Source organism: Ictidomys tridecemlineatus, chromosome 7, assembly GCF_052094955.1.
Source record: "Ictidomys tridecemlineatus isolate mIctTri1 chromosome 7, mIctTri1.hap1, whole genome shotgun sequence".
NCBI lineage: Eukaryota > Metazoa > Chordata > Mammalia > Rodentia > Sciuridae > Ictidomys > Ictidomys tridecemlineatus.
This window is the reverse complement of record NC_135483.1, coordinates 95,194,547-95,209,747: the sequence shown is the minus strand read 5'-3', so window position 1 is coordinate 95,209,747 and position 15,201 is coordinate 95,194,547. Positions and strand designations below refer to the sequence as shown.

The window sequence follows — 15,201 nt, the reverse complement described above, 5'->3', positions numbered from 1 at the left end:
TTCACTTTAGCCAGCATGACCAAAAGCAGCTGAAGAATCCAGCAGGCGAACTGTCCTGGAACGGAAAGGATCCTTTTAAAATTCCATAGGTAACTTTTACTTCTCCCAGTAGACAGCAGTGTAGCTGCTGTTTCATACTATAAAGGATTCCAAAGCCACTCTGCAAGTAAACAGGTATCAATCCCTGTCCTTTGAGCTTTCTTTTTCTGAAACATTACTTTCACCATATTTCAGGGAGTCAGTCACACAAATCTCACTTCTGACACCAACTGTATCGGTGTTCCTAGGAGTACAAACAGACTCTATGATTTAGTAGCAGGTGTCACAGAAGTTTTGCACAAGGCTATGATTTATTATGGCAAAGGACAACAAATTAAAAAGGGGGAAAAGGTGGATGGGGTAAAGTCCAGAGGAAATCAGGCTCAAACTTTCCCGAATAATTTCCCCAAAGAGTCTCACAAGACATAATTACTTCAGCGATAAAGTAGGACATGTGTGAAATGATGTCTCTCTGGGAAGTTCATTAGAGACTCAATGTCCAGGGTTTTTACTGGAGGTTGGTTAAGTAGGCATCCTCTGCCTTGTATATAATGAAATTCCAGAAATTGAGAAGGAAAGCAGTTGCTTAGCATAAACGGACATAATGATTACAAGCACAGTGAGTCATTCATCAGTTTTGTGAATGGTAATGACCCTCCTAATACATAACTTTTCTGATGTCAGGCCAAGGTCAACTTCAAGCAGACCTTCCTGTAACAGTTTTAGGTCTACTAGGTCAACATAAATCCACTGAATAGTCTTAAAAGATGTCAGAGATTAAATTCATGCAATTAATTATATTTTCACAATTCAATTCATGTATAAATAATAAAACGCTGCAAGTTAATATTCATATGTGTGACTGATAAGATATATTCATTTATAAATTTCATGGGTCAAAGTTAAAATCACAATAGTAATAAAGTATTTTGACTAAATGTGTAATCCTCATTAAGAATTAAGGAAATGGAATTTTAAGTCATAATACTGTATCACTGCCACCATAAAAGTATGTCAAAGCAAAATATCATATTTGGTGATCATGTAGAACGAATAGAGTTTTTATCACCTTCTCTTTGGAATGTAAGTTGACACAACCAAACTCTTAGTAAATAAAATCTGTAGAAAGACAAATACATTTTTATATTTTATCAAAATGATATACATTGTAAATAAAATTTGCACTTACATACACATATACATACACATATGGATATTACTATCCAATATATAGTGAATAAAATTGAGATAAGGAAGAAAGTAGTAAATACTTTCTGAATCCACTTATAGAAAAATAATAATAAAATAAGACTTTATATTTAATGATATGTGCTTATGTATGAAAGTATTTCAAAGTCAAAAGGTAATAACTGAAATTCATGAAATTTTGAAAAGGCAAAGTAGTGATTCAGACAGATGGTACGGAAGACATAGTCAGGGTTCTCTTTACTGAGCTACATGTAAATTAAGTAAATTATTTTCAATATTTTATTCAGCTGCTTATTAGTTCTTTTCAATAATTTGATAACTAGTATATTTTAGTTTTCTATGTTTTTATAGAAGTGTATGATATTTTACATTAGGAAAAGTTAAAGGGAAAAAGAGGAAATATTTTTCAGAGATAATAACAATATCATTCAAGAAGATATGTCTGCTTATATTCTAGGGGTAATCCTTCTTGAATGTCTAAACCAGGATCTTTATGGTACACTATACAGCAAAGCTTATCACATTCTATCTCTTCAAAATGTGACCACGAACTCTCATATTGTCACTAAAGATAATCATACTGGTTCCATATTGAAATAATTAGTCAGTCATAGTCTATAATCTAGCCTTATTCCTACCTTTATGTCATTAAATAATTTTTAATCTTAGAATCCATGATCTCTTACCTGCATTCTCAGGGCATCTTAGCGCTGAAGCATTTCTTAATTTATTGGCACATTCATTCATGAAGTCAATACTTTTAAGCATATGAGCATTTTAAGGACTTTCAAATCAATATGAAAGAGATTTCAAATTCCTTGACAAATACTTTCACTTTTGAAAATATAAACATATGTACACACAAACTAATATGCACATACATACAGATATACCTATGCCTATCTACATGTATACATACACTTATGTAAATACATATATTTACATATATATGTAATATGTTTATTACAATTATATGTATATATTTACACATAAATTTACATATAAATTTCTAAGAAAAATTGAAAATAAAAATAAGGACAACCTTTCTTACATAAGAAATAAAATGTGAAATGCACAGCAGTCAGGGTGTGTTCAAGTGATACAAATAGAACTGGCCTCCAGGATTAGAAATGAATACGAGTTTGATGTACATTTCTTGTGGAATTTCAGAGGAACGATTTCTTTATTCTGGGGAGCAGAGCATGGATTTGAGATTATATATATATATAAAGAATGTATTGCTATCAGGGCTGCAGATATAATGAGGTTATAACCAGAATAATAGAAGGAAGTTAAAAAAAATGTACTCTGCCCTGGAAAAGTTATCCAACAACTCAGGATTTTATTTGTGATTTTACTTTAAGATAAAATTCTTAATTATCAATACTTAGCTTTGTTGTGAAAAGGATCCTTTTCACAATAAAGTCAGATGAAGACTTCATAAAATCACTAGAAACAGAGGTGAACCTTTGGGAACATTAGGAAGGAATTATCTACAGAAAGGGAGAGTATACATTGCATACAGTGGAAAAAAATAATGAAGAAGGTGAAAGAAAACTATAAGAGGACAGAACACCATTTGGCAGAGACACAGTGTGCAACAGGTAAAATGAGGAGCAGACAAGGCCAGTAAGTCGAGCATGATTTTGGTGCTCATCATCAAGCAGTTCAGTTTTATATAAAAAAAAAAAAGTAGGAAACTTGTGGAGGATATTAAGTTGTAGAGCATCACAATATGATTTGTTTTACAGTTACTCTCCTGATCACTCTGAAGACAATAAGATGCGATGAAGAAATACAAAAGAGAAATGACAACAGTGAGATGATTCCTGCAATTAAGGCAAGAAATAATGACGACTTGAAATTGTTCCCTTAGAAATGGAAAGGTGGCATATTGAAGAGATTATTTTAAAAGTAAAAATAAAAAGGCACTGCATGTTGATTGATATTATACAAAATGAAGAGCAGAAAAAAAACCAAGATGACTCCACTTTCTTTTGGTGTGGAGGTTTAAGCTGGAAATTATTAGCACATCAGAGTTATAGATTTTTGCTGGAATGAGTGAGATTACCTCTGAAGAGTACATAGATATGGTAAATACAGTTGGCATTTATTGACTATTAACTGGATGCCAGGAGGAGTGCTTAGCACTTTGAATCATTTATTTACCCTTTGAATAAACTCTGAGAAGTAAGTAATGTTATTATAACCCACTTAGAGAAGCAAAACCATGCTTTTAAAAGGTTATATAACCCTCCCATTGACATATAGTTAGTAAATGGTGGGGGCTATTTTTAAATTTGTATAGTCTGAATCCAAAACCCACACATTTAATGACTATTATTACTGACTTGGTGAAAAGAAGCAGATTTTGAACCAAACCCTAAAACGATCCATTTAAAATACCCATAGTGGAGGAACACTGTACAAAAGAGACTGGTAAAAAGACAAAAATTCTCCTTCTATTACAAGCTCTATGAAGTCTTAAATATTGCTGAAAAGATTAAGAATAAAAGAAAATGCAATTAAATTTGATATTGTAAAAAAAATATGCTGATCTTTACAAGAACAGTTTTCCTACAGGGTTGGGATTATGATTAAAGTTGGAGGTCTATGTGGCATCACAGGAAAATAAATACAATATTAGATCCTATTGTATGTTTGTGACTTAATGATGGATATGAGAGAGAGAAGGGAGGGGAGTCCGGAGGAAGTCATGAGGGAGGGAAAGAAGGAGTGAGAGACTTGAGAAATCAATGATGCCAGGGAGGGGGGGGGAAGAGAAGAAATAAAGTTTGGAGATAGAAAACAAAGTGCTCCCCCTTTCATGATGCAAATGGGCCAATGCAACAAATCCATCACCAGGTGGTTGCCTGATTTTGCTGGGAAATAGTGTCAGGGGCTCAGTGTTGGTCTTGGCTTTTGGCAAGTTAGGTGCACAGCAATGCAAGTTGCCAAATTACTTGCTTAATCACTTAACAACAAGAAACTCCCCATGAGGAAGTAATGAGGCAGCAGTAGGGGTCATACACCTCCAGACCAAATGGCCATGTAACTTATTAATTTTAGGATTTATTTGATCCTTCAATTTTATCACTACTTGTATTTAACAATGAAGTCCTTCTGCAGTCAACCAAATGTAGAGCTTGATTAGTTATTACACAATGCCCAGATAATGAAGGGAATTAGATGGCAGTGGTCAAAAACTCAGTCTGACTATGGTAAGCCAAGGACAATATTAGAGACTATGAGAAACTACAATAAGCCAGAAACTTTCTCAGAAGATGGGTAACTAAATGCCAAGAATGGCATAGCTTTACTCCAGAATTCTAAAGGATTGCTGTCATTCATTTTCAAGTGTCTCTTGAAGTTCCATGTATCATCTCTATCTGCCACACCTCCTTATAGTACTATAGCACTGACTGTCCTTAGCCACACAGACCAAGTCACACACAGCTTGCAAAACACCCTGGACCTGATAGTCTTTCCTTTTCTGAACCCTGCTCAAAATGGAAAGGCTTTGAGTTATTTGGTAGTTTGGAGTAGCACAATCTGATAAGTAGTATAGTTCCACCAGACACTTTTCCTGATTCTTAGTTGTGGGGACACCAGATGCAGCAATTTACCTAGTACTTTGGGAAGGATAACGCAATATGCTCCATACTGTAGGACAGACAGTTCCTGAATTTTTATAGGATTTACTTCCTACTTCCCTATGCCATATATATTTCATATTAGAATGTTTAATAGTGGCTATCTCTTGTTCACTAATTCCATGTAGCATGATACCCTCTTTGCAATAGATCAAGATTGCATATTGTGTTATGAAGAGGTAATCAAGGCCAGATTGTCGATATTTCTATGAAATAAAGCAACAAAGTATTCTGTAGCCCTTTCCAGCTTGTAGAGAACTATTTATTTATTTTTTTTTGTGGGGAAGGATATTGGGATTGAATTTAGGGGCACTTGACTACAAAGCCACATCGCCAGCCCTATTTTATATTTTGTTTAGAGACAGGGTCTCACTGAGTTGCTCAGTGCCTCGTTTTACTGAGACTAGCTTTGAACTCAGGATCCTCCTGACTCAGCCTCCTGAGATGCTGGGATTACAGGAGTGTACCACTGGGCCTGGCTAGAAAACTGCTTTTGATTTTTTTTAAAATAAGTAAAGAGAAAAAGTCATGTGGTAGACTCAGAGTTGTTTACTAGTGACTAAGTTACTCATAAATGTAGTGTCACAAAACAATAATTTTATTATTCTAATAAAGAGCACGAAGTTAATGTATAGCAAATTTAGCTTTTCTCTGCCTCATCTTGTCTATTGCTTTAGCTTAGAAGACCTGAATGAACAGCAGTGACCAAACTGGCTAGTCCAAAGAATCATAGGTAGCCTTTTTTAGCCACATACATTTTACCACATGGCAAGAACAGCTTGAAAATTAGGCTTAGTTTTCCCCAAACCTTGAGGCAGTTTGGATTTCCTCACAGCATGAGGGCCTCAGCATAGTTAGAATTCAACCTGTTGACTCAGACTTCTAAGAACAATTTGGGGGGGGGGAGTTGGATGACTGGCTTCTTTTGATCCAATCTTGGAATGAACAAAGCCCTCATTTGCTAAAAGGAAGCCAAGGACTAAGGGTTTAGCTCAGTGGTAGAGCAAGTACCTAGCATACATAAGGCCTTGAGTTTGATCCTCCTGGAAAAATAAAATGAAAGTCCCAAATGGTGCTGTTCGTCTCATGCTATGTAACAAATCAATCTACATTTAATTGCTTAAAGCTAATAAACATTTATTATCTTTGTTTCTGCAGGTTAAGTATCTGGGCACAGCTTACCTGTGTGATTTCTCCTTAAGATTATTCACAAGTTTGTAGTCAAGGTTTATCAGCCAGAGTTGTCACCTCATCTGAAGCCTTGACTAAGGGAAGATGTGCTACCCAAATCACGCACATGCTTGATTGTAGGACTTGATGCCTAACTGCCATTGACCTGAAGATCTTAGTTCTTCCTTGATTGGAGAGCAGAATGTCCCTGTGTTGCTTGGCATATGACCTCTTATAGGGGAACACCCACTAGGACCCCTGGCTTCCATCAGAATGAACAAGTGAGGGAAAGCCAGAACTGGCAAGCAGGAGAAAGGCTAGATCTCAGAAGGGATATGCCAACCTCAGAAGGGATAAATCCCAACACTTTTGTCATAGTCTATTAATTAGAGGAGAGTCACTAGGCCATCATAAAACATAGAAGAGGAGATTACACAAAATGTTGGATTTCACACCAGGAAACAAGACATTATCAGGGCCATTTTAGAGAATGCCTTCTACAATCTGCACTTTGACCTCTGATAGTCCCTATCCTGTCCCTCTTTAAAACATATTTAAGTCCATCAAAGTTTCTTTCACCCTCTCATTACATCACCACTCAAAATTTATAATGTCACCATTTAATTTGTTTCTAAGTTATGATGAGGCTCCTCAGATCATATTGCCATAAATTCAACTAATTAAGAACAGTTCCTCTCAGTATGTGGATTTGTGAGACTACAGAAGCCATCTGTCCTTCATACAGTCAACATAGAGTAAGTAGATAGGTACAGGATTCATCTTGAAAACATTTCTGTTCAAATGAGGCGAAAATGATGACTAGCGAAAGAGTCTGAATTTAGGGGCCCTCTAAAATGGAGAGCAACTTCCTCTTGCTGAGGAAAGGCTGAAGTTTGCAGCCTCCAATCTCGAAGGGCACCAAGGAAACTGAGAACAGAGAACGTCCTTTCCCTAGGTCTGTCTAGCACTGGATAATTAAATGTGTCTATGAACATTTCCTGCCCTTTGTCTTACCTTGTTAACTCTTAAAAGCCTCCCCCACACCAGAACCTCCTGAAGATGGATTTTTTTAGAAATGAAAATTTTCTTCTATTTTTCTTCAAAATTGGCTTTGAATGAAACCAATTTTTCTTCTAATTTTACCCTATTTCTGGACCAACAAGCAGTGTAGCATAGCCTCCTCCCCAGACAAGCAATGGTGTCACTCTGTAACACTAGGGTTGTAGCTCTGTAACCTTTTGGAGAATCATGCAATACCTCTGCAATGTATTGTCACTTAGTCAGCACTATAACTGGGTATTTAAGGGGCCATTCTGTTGTCTGGAGCCAGATGCATCAAGATAGTGATCAGTGTGTTCCCTGTAGATAAGCCCATTGCTACACTTCTTTGGCAGATATAAATTGTTTGATCATAAAAAATGCTGTGTAGAATTGTAGTTCTTATTTTTTGGGGGTGGGAGGGTGGATGGGTACTGGGGACTGAAATCAGGGGCACTCGACCACTGAGCAATAGGGTCTCACTGAGTTGCTTAGTGCCTCCCTACATTGCTAAGACTGGCTTTGAACTCAAGATTCTCCTGCCTCTACCTCCTAGCTGCTGGCATTACAGGCATGCGCTAACATGCCCAGGCTATAGTTCTTATTTATATACCTGGTAATGCCAAAATGGTGAATCAGACATTCTATAAGTTCACAAATAGAAGTTTGGACAGAAGAATTTCATGTGGAAAAGGTATATCTACATCTAGAGTGTTCACTTGGTTAAGGACATTACTGTCTTTTCCATCACGAAAAATGTACAAGGTTATTAGTATGCCATCAGGTAACTGGCTGTTTACCCTGGACGTCTGCCATATTGTTTTCTCAGAGTGGGTTCCTGCTGTTGGAAGATTTTGACATTCAGTGGTGAACAAAGACAGGTCAGCTTTGCTAATGAACATCTGTGTTTCTGAGCTGATGTAGAACTTTCACTCCTGTTTCCATGCTATTTTGTTTGTGAGCCCATTGGGCGATGGCAGGGGTGGTTGATATCTACAGAATGGATCATCCTATTCATTTGATTATTAAAATGCTTCTCTGCTAAGGTCACCTTTAATGGACATTAACATCACAAAAAAATTTCTTTGCCTTTTTTCACCCATTTAGAGTAATCTATCCATATATCTCTTCCTCAACATTCTTTGTCACCAATTTTCCAGTCATGTTTTTTTTTTCTAAATCCCTGACTATCCAGTCAAATCACTGGCTATCACCCATGAAAAGTATAATCATGTCTTCTTTCTTCTTCCAAGAAAAATGTAGAAATAGGTGCATAGTCCAAAGTCCTGAGCACTGAAAGGAATTTCTTCTCCCATTGTTGTTCATTAATGCCCTAAAATGGGGTTGTAGTGCTGCAGCTGCCTACATTCAGGTGGTACCTACCTATCAAGCAGAAACATCTGTAAACTAGGCTTTTAGGGATCATTCATGTACAAGACATTTTCATGTGATGATGGAGTATTGCTGTCCACACCCAACATTATGGGTTGATGGGTCAGACAACACCTAATTCATGTTATCAGAGTAGAGAAAGCCTAGAATGTTACAAACAGAGATTGTTATATGATTCAGGTAGGAGCTCAGAAGAACAGAATGCTCACAGAAATGTAGATAATAAAATCTATACTAAGGAGGTTGCAGATTCAAATGCAGATTCTCTGGGAGTTGGACTACAGTCTATATTTGTTACACTGCAGCAAAATATGTGGGTGCATTTTGCCCGTACCACAGACTTTATCGGAGGCTGAGCATAAAGGCGATAAACTATTTTATCTACTGGAGAAAATCTGAAGGCAGAAAAGCATTCGTGCAATAGCATGTGTATTCTTGGTTGCTTTAGCCAAATTTACAATGAGAATTAGGAGCAAAAAGGGACATAAAAGATGATTTGAAAAATGTGCAATGTGGCCAGAAAAAGCACATACAAAATGTGGCCAAGGATGGTGAGATTTCTAGCACTGATAAAATGAAACCAAGAACTTTGCACCGGGACAATAGAAAGGTTGAATTGAGGACATCTCAGAAATTTGAAAGCGTCACTTTCATAGGCTCATAAGTGTGGAAATACAAATTTGTTTCTGTAAGGAAAGAAACAAATGAAGAAAATAATGAGAGAAGAGATTTTGCTCTAAAAATTATGGTGTAACAATTGGCTATCCATATCAAAAGATAAACTTTTATTCGTGTTCGTAGCATATTCAAAAGCTAACTCAAAATAACCATAGATGGAGTTGTAAAATCTAAAATTGCAAAACATCCCAAAGAAAAGCAATAGTGAAAATACGTATGCTTGAAGTGATAAAGATAAGCAAAGTAGAAAATAAGACAAAATTCTTATTATGGGCATGGAGAAAATATTTTTAGTACAGGTGCCTGCAATGATATGGTATTTAGAATGTGTTAGAATTCATAGAAAACAGAAAAGAAGAAAATTTTTGAAAACTGGAGAAAAAGAATGTGAAGTTTTTGTTTCTTTGTTTTTACTATAGAGAAAAAACCAAAGGCTTATAAGCAAATGGAAATCTGTAGAAAACATTAATAAAAAAGAAATTGCAAATTAAATAACACCTAGTATAATAAAATACCCATACATTAATAAAATGTTATAAAGTCAGAGAACTTAGGTTTGACAAGAATATTATCAATGTTATCAAGTAATGAGAATTTACCACTTTATTGACAATGTAAGTTGGTATAGTCATCTTTAAAAATAATTCAATAGTATCTGATGAAGTTTACCATATATACTCCTTCAGTTTTAATGATTTTAGTCATAGGTATACATCAGAGGGTATTGTTATCAAAATATAATTATCAGAATATTTAATGAATATTAGCAAAAACTACAAAAATGGACAATGTGATGCATAAACCAAAGAGAGGTGGCACACACCTGAAATCCAGCTACTCCAGAGGCTGAGGCAGGAGGACTGCAAGTTCAAGCAATGTCCCCAGCCCTATTATATTTTTTATTTTGAGACAAGTTCCCTCTAGGTTGTTTAGGGCCCCACTAAATTGCTGCGGCTGGCTTTGAACCTAAGATCTTTGTGCCTTAGCCTCCAGAGCCACTGGGATTACAGGCTTGCACCACCATTCCTGGCATTATCACTTCTCAGGATCCCCTTTCCAAGTCATGTTTTGACAATAATATTCATCAGGATAAAATTTTGAATTTTGTTTTATTTTGAGACAAGTTCTAAGTAGCTTAGGACCTCACCCAATTGTCCAGGCTGGCCGCAAATTTGTAATTCTTTAGTCTCAGCCTCCTTAGTAGTTGGGATTATAGGCATGCAATGGTGACTAGAATACAAACCCTTATAAGATTCTCTAGATATTAAATAATTAAATTTTTCATTAAGTCAACTCTCTTTTTTGGAAAAAAAAATAAGTTGTAGAGGGACACAGTATTTTTATTTTATTTTTATATGGTGCCAGGAATCGAACCCAGGGCCTCATATGTGCTAGGCAAGCACTTTACCACTGAGCCACAACCACAGCCCAAGTCAATGTCTTTTAAAATTGTGCTAACATATTTAATTATATCATATACACAGTATAATTATATAATAAAAATATTTAGACATATGCATTTCATATTAAACCTACTTAGAAAATAGAACACTATTAGTATTTTTGAAGTGCTGCATGTGCTATTGGATTATCATGATACCCTTTTTTGTTTTGTTAAACCAAGAGAAACCATTATCTTGAATTTCATACTGACCATTTTTAATGCTTTTCACATTAGTTTCCTGGCTCTTTTTTTTTAACCATATATGTTTCTTTTCCCAACAAATATATTTACTGGTTTTATTTGAAAAATAGATTTATATAAATAGAAACACATTCTATATACAATTCTGTGACTTGATATTTTCTGCAGACTATTTCTTAACCCATCCATATATATGTATGTGTATCTGTAATTCATTTGTATTCACTGACATATAGACAACAACTTTATAAACATACCAAAATTTATTTTTCCATTTTTTATATTTATTCTTGATTATTTTATTGTAGATTTCAGTTATTTCCAGGACTATTATAAACAACCCTGGATACAGAAGTCTAAGATTTTTTTTTTAAGAGCAGTATTTTTCAGCAGGTTACAATTCATTACTAGGTTGTGTATTTAACATCAAGCATCACAAATATCATTGTAAAATAAAAAAGAAAAATAATAAAATAAATGGGGAGAGAGTACAATAGAATAGAAAATAAAGTACACTGCAATCGTGAGTATCAAAGGTATATGTATGTGTTTATATCACATAGGTATTTTTTAATGTAATTTTTACTGAATGTCACTATATATTACAATCAAAAAGTTTCAAAGCCACAAGAATTGCTTGATCAAAGATTTGTCTATCTTCAACTTTAAAGGGAAAGTTAGCAGTCATATTATGCAAACGGAAGGACACACTATATGGAACAGCAAATCAATAAGCTACACTCCTAACTTTAAGGGTATTAACATCACCTTAGTAGAAGTAGTTTTGTAACAATATATTCAACCCACACCTCTTTCTCTGAGTGCCACATTTTATGTTCAAGTATCTATAGTGATTTTTGAAGCTGATTTTGGTTTCTGACACATACTTATTGAATTATACTGATTGTTGGATGAATGGGTAAAGGATATAAATGAAAAACATTCTAGCAATACAAGATAGCATTTGATACAATTTACCAGAGTACCTCAGACATAATATTGTAGGAGCTAAGAAGGAAAAATCACATCATGCTTATAGATAAGAGATGTACTGAGATTTCACTCAAGAAATTGAAATTACTATTTTATATCTTTTCTACTTGCATCTTATTTTGCTGCCTGATCAACCACTATGTACAGCATAGAGTTTAGAGTACTGGCATCTACTTCCAGCTGGCATAAACCTACTTACTGAATAAACTGGTCAAACTGTTTAATTTATGCAAACTTTCACCCATTTTATAAGTAGTAGGGAAGAACCGACCCAGCATTATTTCATGATATCTCTAGCTCTTCTAATACCATTCCTATATAAGCATACTCTGTCCTTATGACCCACATTAGAATGAAAAGAAGATACGTATCTTTTTTTTGTACTTCCTTTCACTTGAATGCATTTTTGGAGATCTCTACAGCACTTTTGCATTAATTCAAGACCATAACTCATTTTTTTTTTTGCTTGACCATAGGTAGAAATTGCTTTTTGCAAGTTCTGTGGATGAACTTGTTTCTTTGGAGATTTTGGAGGTTTGTAAATATGCTATGCAAAAGCCTGACCTTGTGAAATTCAGTCTTTTTTCAAATAGTATCATCAACAATAAAAAATAAAAGAATATCTAAACTGCTGAATGTCAGACCCCCCCGCCCCCCATTTGTTCCTGATAAACTTCTACCACATCTTGTTCTTCCATTATGAGTTCTTTTGGAGTAAAATTATCAGTAATTCTCTGAGCATCAAAGGGAAACCTGAGTAAGTTCATGGAACTCTATATCTTTGACAGTGTGATCCTTTGAGTTTCTTGAGATGTGTTTTTATTTGGTAGTAGTTATGAGTGGTGAAATGTAAACTGAAAATGTAGAAGAGGCACGGGTTTCTTTGAAATTGCCTTCAATGACCAACCAAGTATCTTATAGAACAAAAAGTGTACTAACCCTGAACATAAATGGATGGAGCCAAAGGCAACTTAATAAAAAAATCCATCTAGAAGGAAAGATCAATGGTACTAACTCCTGGCAGGGTCACTGAGGTCCTTGTAAAGTTAGGATTTATAGCCCATAGGTTTCTCCACGTATTTCAGAAGGGAAATTTCCTTAACAATGCAAGTACCCTAAGATCAAGTCTTCTCAGTCGTTGACCCCAGCACCTGCATGAACATAACACTGACTTGTAGATGGAGGCCTCTAAATGGGATGGTCGCCATGACAGTTTCATAAAAGACCAACTAAGGACCAAAACTCTTCTGTCAATGTGAAGGAGGAGATAAACATCTGAATGCTAAAGACTTTAGAAGGTGGAACACAGTTTTGCTGATAAACATCAACAGTAATAAATTTTTCAACTGCCTTATTCCTTTGTCTCTCTCTGCTTAAAGGTCTCTCTCTCTCTCTCTCTCTCTCTCTCTCTCTCTCTCTCTGTCTCTCTCCCTTTCCCTCCCCGCTCCTCACTCCCTCTCTGCCCCCCCCTTCCCCTTTGGGTTCTTTGCTTGAGCCTGACTTTGCTTCCACTCATAATACCATTCCCTCACTTGACGTTTTTATGTCTGACGTTAAATTTTATTTTGTGGGAACACAAGAACTGAGGCTTAGAGCTTCTGCTCCATGCTCTCCTGTGACATTGTCATTTTCATTTTGAAACAAATATTACTGCTATTCTGTCCAATGACTTAATATATTCTCCTTTCTTCTTATCCCCCAAATCCTTGGGTGACAATTCTGGCTCTTGCTTGGACATGGTGGTGGTGGCTGCACCAGGAGGTCTCCACACAGCTGTGGCCTCCTGCAGGTAGAACCTAACTCCAGAGTGTGCAGATGGGCTTCCCTTTCTCACAGTACAGCACTGGTAGGCCTGTGTCACTTTCGTATTTATTGGTTGACTTTTATTTCAGTAATGATTATGCTGCATTCCTGAGGTTTGTGAAAATGGAAGAATTGTCATGTCTTGAGAGCTCAATATAAATCCAATTTAATTTTATGAAAGAGACTGTAATACCATTAAATTGTAAATCTTACAGATCCAGTGTCCCTGATGGTTGATTAAAACTGACGCTGGGTCAGGAGCAGAGGCACATGCCTGTAATCCCAGTGGGTCAGGAGGCTGAGCCAGGAGGATAACAAGTTCAAAGACAGCCTCAGCAATTTAGCAAGTTGTTGTTTCAGAAACAAACAATATATATATATATATATATATATATATATATATATATATATATATATATACATATTTTATAAAAATATATTTTATGTATATATAAATATCTTATATATAAAATTATAGATAGGTAGGTAGGTAGATAGATAGATAGATAGATAGATAGATAGATAGATAGATAGATAGATAGATGTAAGGCCTGGAGATGTGATCCAGAGATTGAACACCCCTGGGTTCAATCCCCAATATTCTAAATAAATAACAGAAGCCAGGGAGGAGGTGTGGCTCAGTGCGACTGTAGTGGCACTCCCTCTTCCACAGAAAATCTTAATTAAGTTTTTCCAGAAATCCATACTATAATTGATCTCAGGATCATCATCCAAGAATCTTTACAAAAGAGTTCAATGTAGTTAAGCTTCTTATTTCCTGTTGCTCTATTTTACATGGCTACCCGCCTAGAAGAGATCAGCACTCCAGGTGCTGACACCACTTTACTAGTTTTTCACATTTATGGACTATCTAGTATTGTAACAATATATAATAGTTTGTAAAAGTTCTCAAGAGGGAAGTATGCTTGCAAATGCAGAATGTGATAAGGAAGACAGATTCTTTTAACCAGGTCTCTGACCTTGGTTTGGCAAGCTTCACAGGGATATTTACATTTCAAAGATAAGAGAAGAAGTTACTAATTGGGCTCCAAGGTAAAAACTGACAGGGGAAGGGAAGAAAGGGGGAGAAAAAACTATCCCTTTTTCAGGCACTGATTCTTGCTGGGAAAAAAAAAAAAAGTGTCTTTGAGGGGTTAAGTTGACCAGAGGAATGAAAGAAAAACCTATTGTCATGGGAACTTCTGTAGATTGTGAGCCTCTGAGGGAACTTCTATAGATTGTGAGCCTCTGAGTCCCTTCCCCTATACATTGGTTAGAAAGTTCTAAAACTTCCTGAATTCAGAGTTCAGGAGGATTGATTGACTATAGCAGAAGCTTTTTGCTTTCAATCTGGCTGCAGCCAAATAAATATGCTTCCTGCTAATTCTTTGGTGTCTGTTTCTACAACAGTACAGCATTGGCTGAGAATGTGGGAGGGCCTGACTTGGGTTACTGGCATTGCAAATAAAAGAAAAGTGAAGACAAACAAATATAAAAACAAACCCAAAGTCTGCCTAGATCCCCAATTTTTGCTTCCAATACTTTCTTGTGAAGTCTGTTCTGCACAGTCTCCAAATATCA

At 35.8% G+C, this 15,201-nt stretch overlaps 1 pseudogene; it reads right to left on the bottom strand.

The window, feature by feature from the left end:
* Nucleotides 1-12,455: 12,455 nt before the first annotated feature.
* On the bottom strand, nt 12,456-13,555 carry LOC101975812 (small ubiquitin-related modifier 1 pseudogene; annotated as a pseudogene).
* Nucleotides 13,556-15,201: the final 1,646 nt, after the last annotated feature.